Source organism: Artemia sp. Qi Xiang Cuo, chromosome 21 (assembly GCF_049724085.1).
Source record: "Artemia sp. Qi Xiang Cuo chromosome 21, ASM4972408v1, whole genome shotgun sequence".
Classification (NCBI taxonomy): domain Eukaryota; kingdom Metazoa; phylum Arthropoda; class Branchiopoda; order Anostraca; family Artemiidae; genus Artemia; species Artemia sp. Qi Xiang Cuo.
Window position 1 is genome coordinate 7,318,485 of NC_142814.1, and position 17,489 is coordinate 7,335,973.

The window sequence follows — 17,489 nt, forward strand, 5'->3', positions numbered from 1 at the left end:
GCATAGCACCTGGATACACATAATTTTGTTTTATCCTTTTAAGAAAAGTTTTGATTTTACTTCATAAAAAACTCATATGGAAGCCACTGATGGTGGTGTCAACGACCAATAAAACGTTAAAAATTTGTGCTTTAATTAGTGAAAAGATTTTACCCACAAAATTGATTGAAATAAACAGTTGATAGGGCTTGTGTTGCAAAGATGAGGCAACAATAATGAGCACCAAAATGAAGCATCGAATTAACCCATTGCCCTAGAGGGCCAGAAAAAGTTGAAAAGAGTACGTGCTTTCCCTTGTAAAGTTCGTAAGAACACAGTTGTATAAAATAAACTAAATGTTGGAATCCAATTCCCATTTGAAGACGATATGTTTAGTTTTCCTTGTAAATTAAGAAAAAGTAGAGAAGACAAAAAAAGAGCAAAGAGAGAATATAATTTGACAATTCAGGCAAAAAAGGCAGACACTACTGTTTCGTTTGTGTTCGAAGAAGATTTGTTTTTTCTTAATTCTGTGCTAGTAGTCAGCTGTTTTTCTGAGTAATTGGTTGTCCCAGCTCGCAAATCAAGCGGGGAGGATAAAGAGGGAGGAGGAGGTCTTTGTCCCCTCATGAGAAAAGGGGGACAGAATGGGAAGAACTGCACCACTTATAGGGGAAGTCGGACATTATTTGTGGTATAGAAAGAGGGGTTGAGCCTAGTAGAGAGCTAGAAATCTACCCTGTAAGCTTTCAAAGTAAAATACCCCAACATGGTAGAGGAAGGAGTCCCTTCTGGAGGTCAGAAATGACAATCAGACCCTTCAGCTAACAGCTGATGGTGGTTGAACCAGTACTCTGGCCGTTTTGACCACCTTACCAAGCATATTTCTATCCAATTATGGTTCTTAATAGTACCCAAAGCCGTGCCGAAAACCGCTGGCACACCACCGAAATTCTTGAAGCTCACCCCCATCGAACAGGCTTCAGCGCCCCGCTGAAAATCTTAAGCACCGAATTATTTTTTGAGATTATTGAAAGGGAAATATAATGCAAAATCTACTATCTAACGGTACATGCAACATTTTTAGATCATCTCAATTTTTTTTTTAATCTACTCGTGAACTATGGACTTTAGATTATCATTCACTTGTTTCCGTCCTCTTTGATACAATGTAATATTTTCTCATTAAAATGGGCTTCGACTAGCCATGATAGTAGTAACCTATTAATTACCGCGGGACGTACAAAACCTGTCAGACCGCTTTCTGCAGCCACACCTATTTCTGCGCCAATCAGCGATGTTTATACTAACGGCACACCATATACGGTGAATTGAATATTGTAGCTATGACATCTTAGCAAGCAATCCATAGCAACCAGATTCAATATAAGGAGTGATTTTCACTGTAATTCATTTAGTAAGAGAATTGAATTCAGAGAGATTACGGTTTGTTTTTTATACTCTATTATTTGACAAGATATTAGCATAGAAAATGAGTGCTATGTTTATGCTATTGGAGCTTGATTTTGGAGCAGGTAGCAGCAATGATACAAAGACGAGAGTACCAAACTTAGCAGTAGTAATTACAAGAGGATTTCGATTAAGCCTTGAATGGGATGATATGTATGCAAAATATGCGGTATCATTGAGCAAATTTAAATTGGAGGAGCAGTTAAACTTTGCCGCGAAACTTGATATAGGGCATATAAATAGAATTCAAGTTGCTTTAAATACAATAGTTAAATATACTGAGGAAAAAAAGTCTCATCAGTGATTATCAAATTATATTTAATTAAAATGTTTCTAAATCGAAAACATATTCTATAGTAGGTTAGCGTATATTCTTGAAGTAGAAATAATCCTGGTTATTCTGAAGTTGGTTGTTAGAGTGTTAGGATTGTAAAAGATGAATGGATTTGAGGCAGAGAAAATTATACGGAATCTTGTGTTTATGGAAAATGTTTAGTTCTAGATGATCCTTTTCTGGAGTTATCTCCTCAAAGGAAGATATTTTCTCAAAGAACACTTGTCGATATAATGAAAAATGATTCTCCATCCTTAGAGTATTGTTTGAAACTTTTACGTCGTGGTCCGAACGCATTTACATAATTTATTGAGATATTAATCGAAAAAACACAAAATGATAATGTAGATTTGCTTTTGAACTCACTACCTTGGAAATTTAAGACTAGGATTTTTCACGAGAATTTAGAAGATAATTTTCAAACAGGATTTACTCCTCTCTCTCTCTCTCTCCATCTCAATTTACCGATCGTATGTCAGTTTCATTTTGGCAGTGAGAGTGTCAACGCATGAAAAAATAATCTATACATGTCCACTATGCATGTATACACTGGGCAGCTGGTCATCATGTGAGAATTGTACAATTATTGACGAGTATGATGAAAAGTGTAGATTATGGTACCCTTGTAAATTTCATAGAGGATATGCCGGACAAATTAAAGGTTGTAATTCCTTTCTTGAAGAAATGTTTGATTCTCACCCTAGAGAACGCCTATGCTCCAATTGTCATTATGATAAATGTAGTCAGTGGGAGAATACATATCCTGGTATGATTGGAAAGAATCCTAAACGTAATTTTAGTTTATTACTAAGAGACTGGTATCGTCATGGCTCTAAGTTGTTTTGCGAGGAGGAACCAGGTCTACGATTCAGCTGTTGGAATAACAAAAGAATTTGGTTTCTACGTCATCGCTGCGAAGACAAAGGCTACTATGATGATAAGCCTATTGATTTTTATTTGGCTGTTACAGAATGTGATTCACCATTTGAAAACACTGTATGTGACATTGTTTCAAATACGCAAATTGAAACACATCAATTTTACAATACGAATGAAATTAGTATCATTGACTATACAAAGAGACATGATAAGAGTGAAATTACATTTTACTATAGAAAATATGAACCCAACATTGCAAATATCAGGACCAGTATACAGTCAATTCAGATAATCTACCTGCATTAGCAATACCTATACGTAGCAAAAGAAGCAATCTAAAGAGGAGAAAGTCGTTTTTATTATGTATATATATTATTTTATTAATAAACAATTTTAAATACATTTTTAGATAATTTCATTCATAGGGCACTAAGATCAATATTAGACACGTTTGAAAGTACATTTTCCCCTAGGAAGTCATTCAGACGAGGATTGTCAACGTAAATGTTGATAAACTGGATGTAAGTCTAGCCACGAAATCTGAACATGAAATAGAGTAGTGCATAAAAGCCACAGGTCTTAGTCTTTAAATCCTACATTCTCTTCCGCTTTTGAATAATAATAGTTTTCCCACGGCTTTTAATAAAATTGTTGATGTTTGGGCTGTAGAATTTATATGAGAGACCAAGAGAATCAGAAAATTCTATATTCTTCACTTTTTAAAATATTCATAGCCAATGACCTGTCTTTACACTTGACGGACTACTATAGGGTATTGTAAAGACTTGGAATTTTTTCAAAAAAGTCCGATTGTATACAATAGGATTTATATTTGGACTTGTATAAATCCATACCAAATACGCTGATTATTTGATTTGTGTTCATGGTGAGAGGTCTACTAGAACACTGCCATCAGGGGTCATTTCCAAATAAGTTTCAAATTGACACAGTGATAATAATCTGATAGTTTCAGTCAAAGTATTGGCAAATGTGCACTCTAAATGTACAGTCCCCGTTCGTACTATGCTCATATCCTGAGTGCCAGACAAGTCCAAAACAATTAAACCATGATTTTTTGAAAACATTGAATTGGTTATTTCATTTTCAAATAGTTATGAGTCAGGATTTAGGGATTACATAGTCAATTCATACAAAGTTCCTTAGGATTTTTTTTTATCAAATGATAAAATGTACAAGAGAATTCCATTCACTTTGCACACAAGGCTAGATAAGCCAAAAATTAAAATCACGGGAGGTTGCAGTCCAGGATCCAACGACACTAGCACGGTTCACCAAAGCCAGAGCAAGTTTTAAGGGGATTTCACCATTGATAAATGATGAATCGGTATAACTACGAGAACCAGTGGCAATGTGACGTTGATTGATTACTGTATGGGGGACAAGAAATTTGATATTGTTACCATTAGCTCTCAGTTTTTCCACTGCTAATGCAACTGAGCTCATAACCTGCTGCTTTCGAAGATGAAGAATTGCTTAAGTGAAAATAACATTTGCATCAGGTGCTGCAGCATCTGTTTTTCTCAAAATGAAATTGGATGGAGCTAGTTGTAACTTTATGTCAATCTTAACATTGGGAGGCAACCATTGAGAAATATAAAATATCTCATGATTTAATTTTCCAACTAAATGACACTCTTGGGTCACTGCAGCAGTTAATTCACCGTCAGTATCAACATTTGATCTATATTCATAGCCCAGTACCTGTCCTTTCAACTCCTTATATAACTTTGGAGTCGTCATCATAAATTGTGTTAAGCTTGCATAGTTTGATAAATTATTGCTGGTGCTCACCAATATTCCATAAATTAATACATTAATTTGATTGAACAAGTTGTGTAGGATACAGTTTTCATAGGACAGACCATCGATAGCAATGGGAGTTGTATTGTCAGACTTTTTCTTCACCACAACATTTCAATTAAAAAATATTAATGATAAATCGATGAAATAATCTTCATTGTAAAATATCTGAAAGTTTATATTTTCCGACAGGGGTTGTTGAGGATTAAATTGTTCATAATAGTCATACTTGACACTGACATCAACATTTTCAGCATTGAATATATTTAATGATGAGCTGATTGATGGATGCGATTCTTTGGGGGGGGGGGGGGGAGGTGGGTCATCTTAAGAGAAGAAATTCTTCTTTGATCTAACAATCTTTTCCTTCTTCTTATTGCTCTTCTTCATTTTTCTCAAAGTCATTATTGATGTCTTTCGCTTCCCACCTGGGTAGAGACTGATGATTGAATGATGATCACGCACCCTTTTAAATCCCTTCCCATTTTGATGATATTCTAATTGTTTGTCAGCGGCTCTTGCGGAAGATCTAATATTTTCTTTAAGACTATTGTTGAAATTTTTACCTGACCCCCTGTCCTGTAGTGTTGAGACAGTAAAATTTGATGCAGCAGGTACAAGATATTTTCTGGCAAAGGGTAGTGCAGAACGAAATAGCCTAGCAAACCAACTACCAAGACTGTAGCCAGACATTGCAGTTCACCCTTTCTAATAGTCAAATATATAACCTATTTGATGAGCACTCAGAGCACCAACATAACAATCAAAATCAGGATAGACAAATGAAATTCTTCTATTGTTCATCTTAAGCAACGATGGGTCAAATTGGCATGTAGTCATAGCTAAACCTTTTGTTATTGCTAGAGGATAATATACGAGTTCCATATATGAAGTTTTTACAGGAATATACTGAATATGCTGTATATTATAGTGATGAACATGTTTATGGGTTGTTTTTCGTCCAAGAACACGTAGGAGGGGAACATTTTAATTACCAAATCTCGATGTTTTCAGAAAAGATGCATAAGGACATATATAAGAGTCCGAGGTGAAACCGGGTGGATAATCTGCAAAAATAATACTATTCATCCCACTGACACTTCCAGCGTTTTGCCGCTGATCATAGTCTGTTTAAAGGCAAGAAAATCTCTCAGATTATCATTTAGATGAATCATTTCATTTTCAACAGGTGAGCTAATGTAAACCCTTCTGTATTCTATTGAATAATTAATAGGAATGTACCTTTCTTTCGAGCAGAAATTTTTCTATTGATTGTATGACACAAATCAGTCATACTACCAAATTATTTGGATTTCAGTGTGAAATGGGGATATTCACTAGATACAAGTGCTTCAACCCATCCATACTCGACAAAGAGTGACCAATCGAATTGTATAACTTTTATATCATATGCACGATCTTTTATCAGGATGTCATATGCATTTTTGAGAATACACTCGACAAGAGCAACTCTCCATCATCAAATTTCATGGTGGGGGAGAGTTTTATCAAAAAATCCCTTGTTTTATTCAAATCATTGTAGAGAGGGTCGGAGATATTGGACATAAACATTACATAAAAATCATTGGGCATTGTGTATGTGTTCAACACCGACCCAAGAATCAAAATCAGAGTTGTATCCTAGCCAACGAACAAGCAACTGTTTCTTGCCCTTGTGTGGATGGCTCTTTTATATCTTTTCAATTTGATAGATTTCACTGTTATTTTTAACTTCTTGTAATTCATAGTCATAAAAACCACCGAGAATCTCTTTATCTTTGGTGTCTCGTAGACGATAAGTTATGGGTTTGGTGTCTAGGATTTTTGACACTTTAAAAAGCTCAGTGGACAAAAGTAATTTCCCTTTTCAAAAATATTAGTTGTTCTATTAATTCGAACAGTATCACCAACATTGAATTTTTTCTTCGCAACCTTTTCATTGCATGAATATTGTTTGAGAAAAGGGTTAGGTTTATTATGATCAGCATGATGAACTTCCTAAGGGCTAACGTTGGAGAGGGGTTAATTGGGACGTTGATTATAAATTTGAATAATTTTATCAAAATATTGAGTAAAAGCAGCAGTATTTTTTAATGTAAAATATATTGAAATTAAAAGTTGAATAGTTCTTATCAATCTTTCGGCCAATACAGCCTTTATAGGTCTGTGACTATGATAGAGCATTGTATTATATTTCAGTAGTACTTTTTCTTCATTTGGATTAACAAATTCACTACCAGGGTCCGTTTGCAGTTTTTTTTATAAGAATCTTGTTCAAGAATACTTTCTATAACCTGAGCAATTTCAACACCTCTCTTTGTCCGCAATGGAATGGCATATGCATAGCGACTAAAAACACTGATTGCAAATAGAATGTACTTCTATGGTGTAATTTTACGCCTTTGAATCTCATCTATAGTTAAGAGATCTGCTTGCATTATATGCAGTGGAAAAAGGCATTAGTTTTTCGATAATGATTACGACGAACCCTATGATTTTGATGTAGAGTGTAACTTGATTCATTTTGTATATAGTCTTGTGCAATTTTAGTGTCAACGACAGTGACTTTGAAAATAGTGGTGGGGGAACTTAAAATTCCCGCTTCTCCAATATTTTCATAAACATGTTTCAAAACTTCAACCATTTTGAACGCAAAACGTAGTGTAATGTCCACTACCCTTTTGCATACTAATGGATAATGATGATGACGTTGAGTTGATATCAATATGTCTTCGCTTTTGTCTAGGTACCACCGGTGTTCTCGTCATCGTCAAATCAATGTTTCTACTAGCTGTGCTAGTATTTTCCAAGATTGATTTAAAATCTTCACCTGTTTCTTCTTCTTGTTCTTCTTGTTTTAATGATGTTGATTGTCTATATTCATTTAATTTCTTTAGAATTGGCTTATTGCTAATAAGAATTTTTCGAAAGTTTAATATATTTAAAAAGTTGTATAGATGACTGTGAAATGATAAAAGTCCTTTACGATTTGTAGCCATATTATAAATTAAAACAATTTAGATTATAACTCTTCCCTAGAATTGTAATTCCTTTACCATTCTTATCAACTTGAATATGATCTGGACCATTTTCCATGAGATATGTTATGAGTCGTTTACTTTGTTCACGATATGACTGTGGCATTAGATTTCCAACGCTTGACATTATTGAATTCAATTCCTCCCCCTTTAATTGTGTTATTGTTCCAACAGTAGAATCTTCAATAGATGTTTCCTTTTCGTGATCAACGACACTTACATTGACTGGTGTCTCACGATAGGGCTTATGTTTGTCCACTCGTCGAAGTGCATCTTGAAGTAAAAGTAGTTTTTTATCATCCCCAATATTCTCATCATTAATGAATTTACTCATATTGTCCTCAAAGTGTTCCATTGGTTAAAGAGCGAGTTCTATTGGGGTCAATTTATAGAGTTCAGCCATCTAGAGAAAACTGTTTACAAGTCCTGCATTTTATTGGCAGAAAAGTGTAAAAAAGCTACCACTTGCTTGGAAAAGACGTTTCAATTTAAAATTTTTTCCTTTCTTTTTGCAAGCCAAGACACGTACAATGGAACGATGTTGCTTTTCCTGTTGCTTAGCTACTTTTGGCAGTTGAACATTGACAGTAGAAACATCAATTATGAATTTTATCTGCAAAGATGTAGCACTAGTTTTTATTTTATCATATGACTCCTGCCAAACACTGTAGCAATAGTAGATTTTTTTCGGGTTTTCGATAAACAATTTATCCAATTTTTAATTATTTTAGTCGTTTTGCCTGACATTGATGGACTACACAGAAAGGATCTGAAAGGTGTTTTAAATTAATAGATATTGCTGTTCACTTCAACAGCTGACCTACAACTAACTGTAAACTATAAAGGTCTAATAAATAAATAACTTTCCTACTACTCCGTTCAAGAACAACAACTAAACCAATAAAGAATCATATTTTCTTTTATTTTTAACATAACAATTTACAATTAAAACAATCAGAAAAAACTATTTTTATCTAACGATAAATACACTAAATCAAGATTATATTTTTCTTTCTTTCTTTATTTACAAAAAAATTATACAACAACAACAACAACAACAACAAAATCATTTATTTTAATTTGAAATAATCACTAGAAAAAAATAGTTTTTTATTTAACAATAAATTCCCTTAATCAAGATAATATCACAGTTTTTTGTTTTTTTCGTTTTATTTACAAAAATTATTTTAGACACATTTAATCATCAACAACATTTTTATTTGAAATACACTTAGAAATGGGGTCTTGACACCCCCACTATCATTTAGAACATTTAAATAGGATACATTTTCAAATCAAGATATATACTTTGATCTTCATGCTCCCATGTATTAACACAAGTACTCGATCGTTCAATTCTATCCGAACACTTTACATGCTAATCTTCATCTTCATTGCTTAAGGGGAATGACCCCCTAAACATCAATCTCCTATAAGCAAGATAATTATTCCTATAAGATTTTACTCAACAACAACATTTTTATTGTAATTTTAAATGGGGTCCCCCCACCCGCTTGGGCAGCCACTGTGGCGTCCCAAAACCAGGCCGGGCCGGAAGGCGCGATATTTATATTTGGAAGAATAATAAAATAACTCTACCTTGCACACAAAAAATTACAAATTTTGAAAAAAAATATTTCCCCCCACCACCCACCTGGTCTTATGAAAAAGTCAGTTTAAGTTAATTTATCCAGACCGAGTTGTTTTCTGTTCTGTATACATTCAACACGATCTGAAATTAGATAGTGTCCGGGTGGAAGCACCTTCACACCATCCTCAAGTACACAAACTTTGTCCGATACGGCAGACATGACATTTTTCTCGACACTAGATGTGTAGTTTTTATATTTTAAAGAGCAAATTGCCATGACTTTTGCTCTTGGGGCTAAACTACTTTCTACAAAGTTTCTATAAACACTCATTTTTAAATTATTTTTACGAAGTGTGTAGGCACCCCCTTGTAGATCTGTTTGATATCCTTGTTGTGCGTTTCCACACAGTACACCTTCAGACCAGGAAACACACCATTGGATATCAAGTCGCTTCCCGTCTCAGATTGTAACATCAATAATTGATTTGGGGACTGGCGTTTCACTAGCTCTGGATAGAGGGACTCATCCCAGTTTTTATAATCCATCCGAGAGCTAATATACTCTCAATTTTCCAAATCAGTCTGTAAATTATCAGTTTTAACTTTTAACAGGAGTGAATCAGTGTCTCCACAGTACACTTGAACTTGTCCCTCAACCGACCATTGCATTTTGCACACATTGTAATAAAATGACAACATGAGTTTTTTTTAGGGATTTCCGTTATTGAGCTACCACCAGCTATATTTGGGTTTAAATGATGTTTCTTTTTTTCTGTGTAGGAGAACCATATTAGAGTCTATGATTTTGAAAGAGGTGAAGTTTGGGTCGGCAATGCTTTGAGCACATTCTTTGGAATTGGTTACAACGTCACATCTACCCCTTTTTCGTACGTTTTCGCACATTTTACCGAAGCCTGAGTTTAAAATGAGTTTATAGATCTCTTTTGCAACCTTCGTTTTTGCTTGTGAATGTTTACTGACAAAAGTATCCATAATCGTTTTCATGTAATTCTTTTGATCAAATTTGAGGGTATATATATTTCTTTTTGATCTTGATACCATTGGCTACCCTCCACCGCAATAGCACATGATGAAAAACGATATTCTGTTTTGGATTAAGGTCAGCAATAATCTTTTGCTTTGAGGGTGTCCAGTGCATACCCCCATCCTCTACAAAATAAAAATTGTATGGACTCAGCGAGTCCTTAAATATCGGTCTATTTATGCACGGGAAAACAAAATCTTTTACCGAGTCATGGATTTCCATGGGTTTTCTCCGTCAATTTCAAAAAAACATCCTTGTGGTCCATTCTCCTCAACGGCAGTAATATAGGGGAAATTTGAAGCACAAGGATCGTTAAGCCATTTGTTATCACCACACGCCAAACAGTAGTGAGACATTGCCGACGGATAGAGGGAATTCATATCCAAAAAGACTGCATCAGACTTTTCATCGGTGTGCTGTCCGGTCAGATCAGTTTTCAAGATACGGTCCCCGTGAAAAACATACCCTCCCTTCATTGATGTGTCTACAAATATATCCTGATCAACGTCGGTGATCAGACCTATTTCTTCTTTGCTGATTTAAAGAATTAGGTCCATCACCAGATGAGGAGTGTAAAAATTATACCCCAAATTTAAGCCAAATTCCCCATAGATTTTATCCGTGTTCTTACACGCAATGTCCAAAAGAGTCAATACTTTAATAGCCAAGTACATTTTATAGTATTGTCACCCATTTTTAGGTCCTCCTTTAACTAAGCCCTCTTTTGGAAAATTCATAGTTGGCAGTGGAGCATTGACTATCAGTAAGGGAACTGTAAAATTCTTCGTTAGGCGGTAATGACACCTCATCTATCCTCGAGCTAGATTTGTAGTAATCATATTCGTATATACCATTACACGTTAATAAATCATACATTTCATCATCTGGGAAGCGCTGTTTAAGGAGGTTTATCAAAATTGTCTATCAAAACTATTGCAAGACAAAAGATCCTTGCCCAATCATCTTGGTAAATTCAGTTTCATTGATTCCTGCCTGGTTTTTATTCAGTGTCTGTTCTGTCTTTGAAAAGTAAACTTCGAAAGGTTAGATTTGTGTTTTTTTTTCTTCTTTTTTGTTTAGCACTGAGGACGACCTGGCGGAGGTCCTTGTCGAAATATTTGCTTATATTTTGTCTTCCTTATGATTCGCCACTGGCTGACAAAATCTTCGTTTTTTCACCCTTTTTGATTTTATTTTTCATTTTGTTTGGTTTCTCTCCTCTCTGAGTTTCATTTGTCATGTATAGCCAGTGTGATCTAAGAATGTATTTGTATTATATTATAGAAAAAAGAACCATATACCCATGCGTCATCTGCAACTCCACCCTTCGCCATGCGTGCCAACACCTGTAAAATAAATTTCAAATTGTAATTGGAATTGTGTATAGAAGCAGGTACGAAATATTGCTGACTAGCACTTATATTACATGATTGATGTGCCACTCCACGAAAGATACTCCCTCCCGATGAAATTGCCTGCCATAAATGATCGTGATCGATCATCTTCCTCTTACCCCCTTTCCCCTTACCCTCTTCACCCTTAACAAATTCTCCCCTACAAACCTAACATATTTTCTGATTTTTATGGTCAATATGTCATCTGGTGATAAAATCATTGGATAATATGTATGACGCAACCGTGAAATTGCGCAATTTGCTGTTATAATAAGTTTAGTTAATGCTATACGCTTACAATCATCCGCAAACAACGACTCAGCTAAATATAAAACTTGGTATTACTAGAATATATTTGAGCGTGAGCGTAAGAGACTCCAATGGCTTCACGTATTTTAACACGATTTGGATTTGATGAAACGTACACGTCTGTGTGTTTGGCTTCGCAGTTCAAATCGATATTGTTACTCTGTAAGAGCGATTTCTGGAAATTTTTAAAACGCAAGACTGCTCTATCACCGTTATCCGTTTCTACAGCCTGATATCAATGACGTTTACAGTGTTGCATGTAATACTTTAGCCTTAAATCAGTCCAAAATCTTGAAAAACATGTTTGTCAATAGTAGCGCACCTTATGCTTTTCACCCTCCCCCAAAACCCGACTAATGTCTATAATCGGAATAAAATTTCCAATTGAATCAGGCTATGAAGGAGGCGTGTATAGAAGCCAGAGCCAATGCTTCAATGATTCAATAGACGGAGCTCTCACTGGAAATATTACACCCTTTTTATTACTGCGGTCACCCTCCTCAAATTCTGTTTAATACGGTAACACCGTAACACCAATCTTTAAATGTTCATTAGCCCGCTCAAAAATATCTATCCCTTTTAATGCTACGGAAAATTGACCATTTAAACAATTAAAATCTACTTTAGGAAACTTTGACCCATCCCCATTAGCTGCCAGTTGGTCTAACTTTGTCTTAGTAGCACGATTTCGGAGAGATCGGAAGGCCATGATAAAAAAATGCATACTTGAAAGACTGTAGCCTAGTATCGAAACAGATTCGTTGCACACCTTGACACCCCTCTGAGTCTGAATGATATTTTAATCCTATACCCCTCTGCCTATGTCCACCACTTAAAGTAAAATCTTTTTTAAATCTACAAATATTAACATTTAAATTCTCTATAAACAAAATAACCGCCCCACCACCCCCGTCATTATAATTATCCAGTTTAGTTACGATGCTGTTAATCCATTCCAAAAATACATCTCCATAATTTTCTAAATGCGGGCCAATTGGTAGCATCTCAGTACATAAAAACATCGAATATACCTCGCCCATATTTTCATTTAAATAAAACAATTTCAGTTCTATTGACGCTTTTAAACTGTTCCTCCTTCTCCACTCCTGTGTCTGTCGTTCAAGAAGGGCTCGAATATTGTTCACGTAGGATTGCGTAATAGCCAGGGGTCTGTTACTATATCCCCTGTCATTAAAGAATTAAATGGATCCCCAAAAACGGCTCTATAAACACTGGTATGGTGCAAGGCAGAGTTTTATAAATAAAAATCTTGTAGTGTAATATTTGCTAGTGGTGATGCTTCAATACCATCACGACCACTCTGTTCAACCTCAATAAGAGAAATGGGGCGTGATGTAAAATCTCCCAATTTAATACCACCACCAATCTGTTCAATCTCAATAAGACCGATTGGGTGTGGTGTAAAATCTCCTAATTAACTAAGCATTAATTCCAATTTGTCGGGACAAAATCGGTCAGCTATTACAAATTTATTTTGAACTTCAATTGTGTCTGTCTGAGCTAGTGTGATGTCCATTAAAGTGGGGGAAGGTTAATATTAACTCACGGGTAAAATCTTCCAAAGTAATGCACGTTTTTTGGGAAAGTTGATCAACCCACCCAAAATTGTCTTTTGACACATCTTGATTTTCATGTGTAGCTACTTGGTTAAAACTACAAACTGAACCAAGTTGAATTGCACCTGGGGGAATATCTATATTCCCTAATATTTTATATATAAAGTTATTTGTCCATTCTGAGTCCTCATTCATGTGTATAGTCATAGGTCAAGTTGTCCAGGCTAGCTATACCCCAAATACACTCATTCAAAACCCCCTTCGTCATTCCAACTCATTATCAACTATAGCATCGTCCTGAAATTCCATTGGCGGTGTTAATATTTGTGTAGCCTCAATGAAAATATCTGATCCTTGAGTTAATGGTGGAGGCGATAATTGTCATATGTTAATCTATAAAAAAAATTATTTTCCATGTGAAATATCTACTATTTTATAAAGTCAAAAATAAATTTAAAATCAGCTCTATTTTCATTTATTTAAAATAGAAAAAGAACTTTTTCCCCCTCTCCCTCTTTTTCTACAAATACCCTATGACTTAAAACACGCAACTAGTTGATTTTAAATTATTAAGACTAAATTAAAAATAGATTAATGGTATAACATAAAATATAACAAGGAGTATTTGACCCCTGAGTTAACGCTAATATACCATTCGTAATCTATAATAATGCGCTAGTGCCTTATAAAGTTGAAGAAAAAATAAATTATTCACGAATTTCTTTTTTTCATAATATAATAGAAATATGATTTTTTATGCCTACACTCCCTCCCCCCTCTTTTGTATAAATACTTATGTTTTAATACACGCAACTAGTTGGCAAATTTACTTGCATTTATGTCAAGAGATTCATTGGATAGGCTTCATCTGAGACTTATCATTAGCTTGCTGGACGGAGTTGACCTGGTTACCATCTTCACATGGAGGTGCGTACATAATTACTGATTGCCTGCACTTATTCTTCGAAGCAATCAACTCGAGAAATTCCTTGTCCGGTTTTGATCTCGCATTTTCATCCAGCTTCAGCCTTTTCTGATCAGGGTAATGGGTGGCATTTTCCTTAAATAAACATTAAATTTAGTTTTTTCCATCAACTAAAACCCAAAGACGGATTCAAATAATCTAATCCCTTCCGTCCCATAGAATAAAAAGAAAAAAATAATGCTTAAATTAAAGCGGGTTTAAAAAAAAGAGAAAAGTCTGAAAAGCGGTCGCATGTATGGTTTTTTGTAGAATTTCCCATAAATACAAAATTAAATTTAGCTTTTTCATCAACTAACAGTAGCACTAGTAGTAGTAGTAGTAGTAGCAGAAGTAGTATTATTGGTAGTAGTAGCAGTAGTAGTAATATTAGTTGTAGTTGTAGTATTAGTAAATTTTTTAAAGTGTTAAATAAAAAAACATACAGAACATGCTTTTTCAACTGAAAGTCAGGAACAAGATTAAAACCTATGGGGCAAACTATTTTGCTCAAAATTCCATCTGGTTAAACTCTTTAATCATAAAAAAGATCATTGCCCCCTAAGAAGGACTCAACCCATAGAATAATACAAATAAGAAAAAGACAAATATAAAATATGAAAAGCGGTGATTGACTTTGAAATAATTTGCTGCTTTTCCTGTGTGGCTAAGTATTTTCATTATTAGAAATCAGGGCTTCTAATGTTGGTCCTTACTTTCAGTTAAAAAGAAAACTTTTTTTTTAATTTTTGAACTTTTTTTATCTTATGTAGGCTCAATTTTGACTTATCGAGTCAAAAAAAAAAATTAAAACACAATTTGCGCATTTTTTTCGACAGATTTATCTGGATATGAAGGGGCGCCCCCCTCCTCAATACCAAGCTCTTTACGTTAAATCTGTTAGTACTTTAAAAAATCTTCCTATTCTAATTAAACAGTCCCTGTGTTTCAATTTTAGTAAATAGTCAAACAAGCAGGTTCTCCAATAATTTTATAATGCGTTAAATAAAAAAATCAAAAAAAAATCATGCTTTTCAACAGAAAGTAAGGAACAAGATTAAAACTTGGGGTGGGCAAATTATTTTGCTCAAAGTTCCATCTGGTTAAACACCTAAATCATAAAAGGGATCAGCACTCCTTAAGACGGACTCATCCCATAGAATAATACAAATAAGAAAAAGACTTAAATTAAAAAATGAAAAGTAATGGTTGATTTTGAAATAATTTGCTGCTTTTCCCGTGTGGCTAAGTATTTTTATTATTATAAATCAGGGCTTTTAATGTCGGTTCATACTTTCAGTTAAGAAGAAAATTTTTTTTATTTTCTGAACGTTTTTATCTTATGTAGGCTCTATTTTGACTTATCATGCATAAGAAAAATTAAAATACAATTTTTGTATTAGTTTCGACAGATTTATACCGGATATGATGGGGCGCCCCCTTCTCAATACCAAGCTCTATACGCTAAAGCTGTTAAAACCTTTAAAAAGCTTCCTATTCTATTAAATTGTCCCTCTGTTTCAACTTTAGTAATTAGTCAAACATACAGGTTCATCAAAAAAAAGAAAGAATCACTTAACACCTTCGTACCTGAAAAGGGATTAAACCCGTCACAGCGGTAGCTAGACATTAAGAGGAATTATCGCATGTGAAAGTTGAACATTTTATTCCACTATTTGATCAGACCATGTTTATACATTAGTTTAATATTGGCCATGGTTGACTATGCTAGTGAAAACTTAATGCAACGCAAAATGGATTCTTTTTATTATAACATAATAAAAATTTACTCACATGTATTCTTTTAGAATTTTCCATCTCACTATCAGAGCAAATAATTAATCAAAAGCAAATACTCTATTTGACTCCTTGAAAGACTTATTCGAAATGTACAAAATCATATTTTGTCCCTGTATTTTATACCAGAAAAATTTGAATATATTAACCTCTAGCCAAGACGGTCTTCTTTTAAAAAACCTACGATATTCAACTCAGCATATATGGTGTGCCGTTGGTATATAGTAAGACAGAAACATGTCCGGCTTGGCTGTTGACTCAGAAACCTGTTTGGAGGGACTTATATCCCTCAAACTGCATAATAGCACACTAAAGACCCTATACTTTCAGGGATACATCATTTGTCCCTCCCAAATCAGGATATAGGTTACTACTCGTGATATTCCACGAATGTCTTATTTATAAATGTTTAACCATAATCAAAATTGCAGCTATTCTACAAAGACCTGAAGACAAGGTGGAAAATTGTTATAAGTAGCCCTCCCCCCCCTAACCCAATTTTTTATACATATGTACATGGAAGCATGTACAAAGTTGAAGAACTAAACTTATATACAACTTCTTTGTCTTCCTAACAGCCTTCTCGAAAAAATTCCAGTTTAAAATATAAATGAATTCCTTACCCATTTCCGGCAAGAATTATAAAATCGTCAGAAAATTCCACTTTTTTTGCGTTTCCTATGTCACTGGACCTAGAAACCGACATATATTGAACAAAAAAAATTTATTCCAACTCTGAAATGAAATATAAAGTGGTCTCTGGTAGAAACCACTTTGACACATGTGCAGAAAAAACCTCACTTCTAGTGAAAAGAACTAAAGCAGTTCTTCGTGTAGTTCATGGACAATGGAACTTTGCAAACTGAACACTGCCATTTTGTGCGATGGGGCTCGATCTTTGTACAATATTGAGCATGTCTTCTTGAAGTACCCTGAACAGGAAAAAGTTTTGATTGATCTAATCTCTTTTCTTAAGGAACGCAAGGCTTGAATTTGGGGATAACTTCCGATTTTCTGGATGACTAACCTCTCTCACCCTTGCACAAATAATTTCAAATGAAACCAGTGACAATACGACATCTAAAGTCCTTCAACGTTATCTTGTTAGCATCTGGTAAAGTGGACAACTTGAGAAAGACATAGGCATTGACCATTGTAATGTTGATGAAGTACCACAGTAGGCTGTACCACCCCTTTCTGCTTTTCCTGTCTATCGCATAGAGAGACTTGAACATAACAGCTGTATTCATGCAGTCCATAAACTTGTTTTACTCGACGACCAAGTTTGGGTATG